This window comes from Petaurus breviceps, unplaced genomic scaffold, assembly GCF_028583685.1.
Source record: "Petaurus breviceps papuanus isolate PSGF00001 unplaced genomic scaffold, PetGlider_PUasm1.0 174, whole genome shotgun sequence".
In the NCBI taxonomy this organism is placed as follows: Eukaryota; Metazoa; Chordata; class Mammalia; order Diprotodontia; family Petauridae; genus Petaurus; species Petaurus breviceps.
Genome location: NW_027185761.1, coordinates 5,428,083 through 5,435,097, shown reverse-complemented (window position 1 = coordinate 5,435,097; position 7,015 = coordinate 5,428,083).

Here is a 7,015-nt window from a genome sequence, read left to right as displayed (position 1 = left end):
CTAAAATTATATGATAATTGGTTGATTGAAGTTTTCATTTTATTTTTGTTCTACTTCATCTTACTTATTTTTCTTTATTTCTTCTTTTGTAATTCACCAAAGCACTTGGGAGGAAGTACATAGAAGACTTTAGGAATGGCCGTCATTCATGAATTCAAAGTTTGATTTTGATTATTTTAGCCTGTTTTGCTTGTTCACTGAAAAATGGCTTCTCTCTCCTTTCTTTACTACTTGTGCTTTTTATAAACATACCTAATGCTGCAGTCTGCTTATAGCAAGGGTTTTATTTGATTTTTAAGCTGCCTGTGCTATTTTTATTTTCATTCATGTGAACAATCACAATTTTTAAAATTCATTTAATTATTATTCTTGTGAAGTCATCAGTCGCTATTAAAATTGTTCCTTAATAGACTATTATAGAGTTAAGATCATCTGACATTCTTTAATATGCTGTATTCTAAATTTAATTTATTTATTATGCTTGGAAACTATTTCATAAATCTGAAGAAAAAGGTAAAACCATATTAATATGTTTACTATTCAGTAATACAGCATTGTTATGATTAATAGACCGACTACTCTTCTAGGTAAAGAAGAATTGAATGCCATATTGGAAAGAAACCTTAATGAGAGAAAATTACCTTATTTAGAATGCAAGCATTTTAAAAATACATCACATAATCACATAAATAAATATTATAATTTTAAGAAAAGAAGAAACTTATCATAGCTAAGTTCTGTATATTAACTGTGGTTGTTCAGTTGTTTGAATAATGTCCTACTATTCATGGCATCATTTGGGGTTTTCTTGGCAAAAGATACTGGAGTGCATTATTATTTCCCTCTCTAGCAAATTTTACAGATGAGGAAACTGAGGCAAACAGGGTCAAATGACTTTCCCTGGGTCACACGGGTAGTGTCTGAAACTTGATTTGAACTCAGGTCTTCCTGACTCCAGGTCTAGCATTCTATCCACTGCACCAGCTAACTGCCCCTGTATATTAATTACCTGTTAAATAAACATTTTCTTAAATTATTTAGTTAAGCAAAAATGAAAATGAGGGCATATTTGTTTTCCCCACTTTCGTGTAAGATTAAGAAAAATGAGATACAGATAATTAAAGATTTATAAAGTTCACAGGACAATTAAACATTATTAGTGAATAGGGTACATCAAATAAGTTTTTCATTCATAGCTGAAGGTTAACAGATTAAAGGATATTTCCCAAATGCATACAAATTTGCCAGATTTTAAGTAGTTTTCATGAAAAAACACAATGAATTATATTTTTAATATAATATACACATTTTTCCTGCCTTCTTATTCAAAGTATTCTAACTGTAATTTAACCTTAGCTTGATGACTGTGTCACCACCAAATAATTGTGCTGAGCTAAAATATGATGATTTTTCTTTTTTCTTTCTTGCCAGCAGAGTCCCTATTTCTCCTTCTAATCTGATTATTTAAATGTCCTGTAACCAAAAAAAAGTGATGTAACACAAATTCGAATTAATCAACAGAAAGTGAGTACATGACTACTCTGTGTCCAGCATTATACAAGGTCCTGGTATACAAAACAGCATGAATGAAGGACTATGGGATTGTCTTATAAATTTCAAGGGGCCTCCAGCAACTTAGAAGTTATTATTATTGTTAACAATATTAATGCATTAATTAATTAATAATAGAAAAATAACAATAGCTAATATTTATATAGAATTTACTATTTGCAGGAATTATCTCATTTAATTATCACAATCACTCAGGAGGATAGGTACTAATATTATTCACATTCTAAAGATGAGGAAACATAAACAAAAGAGATTAACTAACTTGCTGAGGGTCTCATATTTAGAAAGTGTCTGAGGCTGGATTTGATCTCAGGTCTTCCTGACATTAAGTCCAATCTCTAGCAACCGTATCACCTTGCTGCCTAAAAAAGATATTTTATTTGTTTGTGGTGATTCTTTTTTGTTAACTGAATGGTTGTCATTGTTGAAAGTCTTTCCAAAAAATAATTTGTCTACCATTTTCATTTAAAAAATATATTCATGTAGGGGCGGCTAGGTGGCTCAGTGAATAGAGCACCGTGAATAGAACACCTAGAGTCAGGATGACCTGAGTTCAAATCTGGCCTCAAACACCTAACACACACACACACAGACACACACAGACACACACACACACAAAAGAAAACTAGCCATGTGACCCTGGGCAAGTCACTTAACCCCAATTACCTTCCAAAAAAAAGCAAAAAAAATAGTTCATATAGATGTCAAAAATGTTATCAATTATTCAAATATCCCACATTTGGAGCATTTAATATTAAGATTCTAGATTAAAAGTTACCTAATATCCACTACAGAAAAGAAAAATATAATTATTAACAAATAGTATGTCAGTTTGTGTTTGTATTTCTAAAGTTAGTTGCAGGTTAATTAAATTTACACTTTGCTTGTGGTCATTATTACATGAAAATATGTTGGTATTTAACAAAGGCAAAATTTCATAAGTTTTACATTAATATGACAAGCAGTTTGAGGAAATAATTTCTGTCTTTCCAATAAGTTATCCTCTAGAAAGGAGAATAGGGCAGTAAAATCAGAAGCATAAATATTTGAAATCACCAAGCTTTTTTATTTGTAAAAATTAATCCCTTCTTTGAATTGTAGAGATAGGTATGTATCAAAAGAAGAAAAATTACATATGTATATACATAGAGAGACAAATATGTTAAATGAAAATAGTGAATCAGACTATCATACTAGGTATGGTTTTAATCCTGAATCTACTATTTTATGGTTGATTTCTGATTTTTGAGGGGAAGGTATATTAAAAATAGAATGAACAGAGGAATGGATTAATGGAGAAAATGTATATCTAATATATTCAATAATATGCTCAACATAACTAGATTTTGATACTTGAACTCTATTGGTATTTGTAAATTTTATGAATATATTGGTGATTGGCTAACAACTTCTTCAATAAATTAAGGACCTAAAATTTTCGGTCTGTGGATACTCCTCCCATTTATATGCCATATTTCATAAACCTCTGGTCAAATTAGTTGTGAGCCTCTTCAAATGTATATAAGCTGGACCTGAGAGAAAGAAAATATCCAATCATCAGTTCTTTACTCAAAGATTTTCCAGGTGGAAAGTGATTTTTATATTTTGGTGGCATGAATTTTGAGGACACTGAGTAATCCTTAATAAGGAGTAATGTAGAGTTTTAGTTGAGGTTAGTTTATATAATTTTACAAAATTTGAATCAAATAGTCCTTAAATGGTTAACAGATGAATCATTTATTCATGTGTTCAACATATACTTACCAAGGGACTTCTCCTATATGTATAGCACAGAGGAAGTTATGATTTTCAGGTTTTTTTTTCTCCTTGAAGTTAGAGCTGTTCTTTATTAATCATGATATTCCCCCTTATTCTTGAACAAAGGTGGAGAAGTCTCTGATAGTCTCTGCCACATAACATTGATAAATTTAGGCAATAATTCAAACCTTGATATCAGTATATTCTATTGTGGACAAATAGGTGATACAGTAGACAGTGTGCTGAGTCTGAAGTCAGTCAGGAAGATTCATCTTCATTAGTTCACATCTGGACTCAAAAACTTACTGGCTATGTAACCCACGACAAGTTACCTAACCCTGTTCACCTTAGTTGCTCATCTCTAAAATGAGCTCAAATAGGAAATTGCAAACCACTCGGGTATTTTTGCCAGCAAAATCCCAAGGAGCATCACAAAGAATCAGACTTGACTGAAACAACTCAAAAACGACAACACATTCTTTTGTTGCTTGTATTCATGAAGTCATTGAAAATTTTCAGAGAAAACTGTTTTATAGGAGGATATGTCTATCCAATTCAATTTATTGATTTAGTCTCATGTTCATGGAATGTGACCAAATCATAAAATCCAACAAAACTTACTTCTAAGAACACTTAGAACACAGGTACATTTTTAATTATTGCTTTCTTTTTGTAGGTGTCTCATTAGTAAATTACATATATTTTATTGAAGATGGACATTGTTCAGTCAAGAGAAAAGCAAAGAAGCAAAGGGGGGGAACTAAAGTCAATGGGATAGAAAGGGAAAAAAAGTTTTAAAATGTATATCTTTATAGTATGTAATAAGTTGTAATGTATATCTTTTATAATCTTTACTTTTAAGCATGAAAAAATTTTACTGCCTAGTGGTGTGGTTTGCCTTTATACTGCCAGAAATGTCATTCCCAGCATTTTATGCTGATGGAGTTACTTTTCCCTAGCTAATCCCTCCATAGCTTCTCCCCACTAAATGAATGGTTTCCATTTAAAACAATAGTGGAAAATAATGTAAAGCAAAAAAAGATGATAGCTCACTTCCAGTACCATTCCAGATCATCAAAAAATCCCTAGCCAACATTCTGTCTCATTTCATTGCCAAAGGATCCTCCAATAAGCACTCTCATGGCCATGGGAAATGAATCATTAATTCTCTTTCAGAAAATTCTGAGATCCTAATCAAAAAATTACAAAATGCATGCAGTTATAAAGCTATCTCTACTGCCCTTATACATGGAATCGAAAGAAAGAAAAGGAAAACAAATAAACTTTTAAGAAATGAAGATTTTGGGATGGCTAGGTGGGGCAGTGAATAGAGCACTGGCCCTAGAATCAGGAGTACCTGAGTTCAAATTTGACCTCAGACACTTACTATCTTTGTGACCTACAGCAAGTTGCTTAAATCCAATTGCCCTCCAAAAAGGCAAAAATAAATAAATAAATAATAACAGAAAATATAACAAAAATAAAGAAATCAATACTTGGGAAGAACCGAGATGGTAGAGTAAAAACAGGAACTCCTCATGTTTCCAACACCAAAAACCTCCAATACCTATAAAATATAACTCTAAAGAAATTTTAGAGCTACAGAACACAGAAAGTGACAGAGAAAAACAAATATCCCAGTGAAGGGAGTGTGGAAGGCTGAGAGTAAGGGTCTATCACACTGAACTGAGAGCCAAAAGCAGTCACACATGAATAACCAGCAAACAGACTGGTGTATCTGATCCGCAGCAGAGACCAGACAGAACAAACATTAGGAAAGTACATCACCAATAGCTGTGGTGGTTTCCAGACTTCTTAACTCATAACACCAAAGATAAAGTAAAAGTTCAACGGGGAACTCTGTTGGAACTGGGTGACAGAACAGCACAGTCTAGCCCTTGACACCAGGGAGACCAAACTAGACAGCTGCTGTTGCTGCCATGTGGCTGGCTCCAGAGCTCCTGGACTGCAGATCTTAGGAGGACCAAGTGCCTATTCAGAGGGTAACCACCCTTGCTTTGACTTGCTTGAATCTGGATCGTGGTCTTGGGTGGTGGTCCTGGGGTGTGTGGCCAGTGTACCAGAACTTGGGGTACCTGTAGAGAGGACACCCTCCTCATAGCATTTGTGAAAACCCCAACAATTTTGGACATAGCTCTCTGCACTCTGTAAACAGAGTTCTACCTTGGCAAAGAGCTCAAAAGTTGAGTAACGGGCTGGCAAGATGAGCAAACAGAGGAAGCATAATCAGAACATAGAATCTTAATTGGGGACAAAAAGATTGAATTGAAGAAGTCAATGATGTTAAAACTCTCATCAAAAGAAAAATATGAGCTGATTATAGGCCATGGAGGATCTCAAGAAGGACTGTGAAAATCAAGTCAGAGAAGTGGAAGAAAAAATAGGAAAGAGAAATGAGAATGATGCAAGAAAATCATGAAAATCAAGTCAACAGCCTGCTAAAGGAGACGCAAAAAATACTGAAGAAAATTTCACCTTAAAAAATGGACTAATTAAAATGGCAAAAGAGGTCCCAAAAGCCATTGAGGAGAATAATGCCTTACAATCTGAATTGCCCAGATGGAAAAGGAATTTCCAAAACTCACTGAAGAGAAAAATTCTTTCAAAATTAGATTTGAGCAAATGAAACCTAATGATTTTATGAGAAATCCAGATACTATAAAGCCTATCAAAATAAATGAAAAAAAAAATAGAAGGTAATGTCAAATATCTCATTGGAAAAAACACTGACCTAGAAAATAGATCCAGGAGAGATAATTTTTTAAAATATTGGACTACCTGAAAGCCATGAACAAAAACAGAGCCTATAAATCATCCTTCAAGAAATTCTCAAGGGAAATTGCCCTGATATTTTAGCACACAAATAGAAATTTAAAGAATTCACCTCTCACATCTTCAAAAAGATTGCAAAAAGAAAACTCCTAGGAATATCATAGCCAAATTCCAAAATTCCCAGGTCAAGGAGAAAATATTACAAGTTGCCAGGAAGAAACAATTTGAGTATTGTGGAAACACAATCAGGATAACACAAGGCCTAGCAGCTTCTACACTAAGGGACTGAAGGGCTTGGAATATGACATTCTGGAGATCAGAAGAGCTAGGATTAAAACCAAGAATCAGCTACCAGAAAAAGTGAGTATAGTTCTTCAGGGTAAAATATGGTCATTCAGTGAAATAGAGGACCTTCAAGTATTATTGATGAAAAAAAAAAACAGAGCTGAACAGAAAATTTGACTTTCAAATACAAGAAGCAAGAGAAGCATTAGAAGGTAAACAGGAAAAAGAAAGCATAAGGAATTTATTAAAGTTGAGCTATTTGCATTGCTACGTGGAAAAATGATCATTGTAACTCATTAGACTTTTCTCATTATGAGGATATGCGAAGGAATATATATATATATATGTATATATATAATACATATATACACATGTATGTATAGGAAGGTTTATGTGTGTATAAATACATATGTGAGTGTGTATATGTGGGTACATGTATATATACATAGATAGAGGTTACAATATCAGTTGAATAGGAAGGGATGATATTTAAAAAATAAAATTAAGAGGTGAGAGAGGAATATAATGAGAGAAGGAGAAAAGGAGAGATAGAATAAGGCAAATTATCTCATATAAAAGAGGCAAGATAAAACTGTTACAAAAGAGG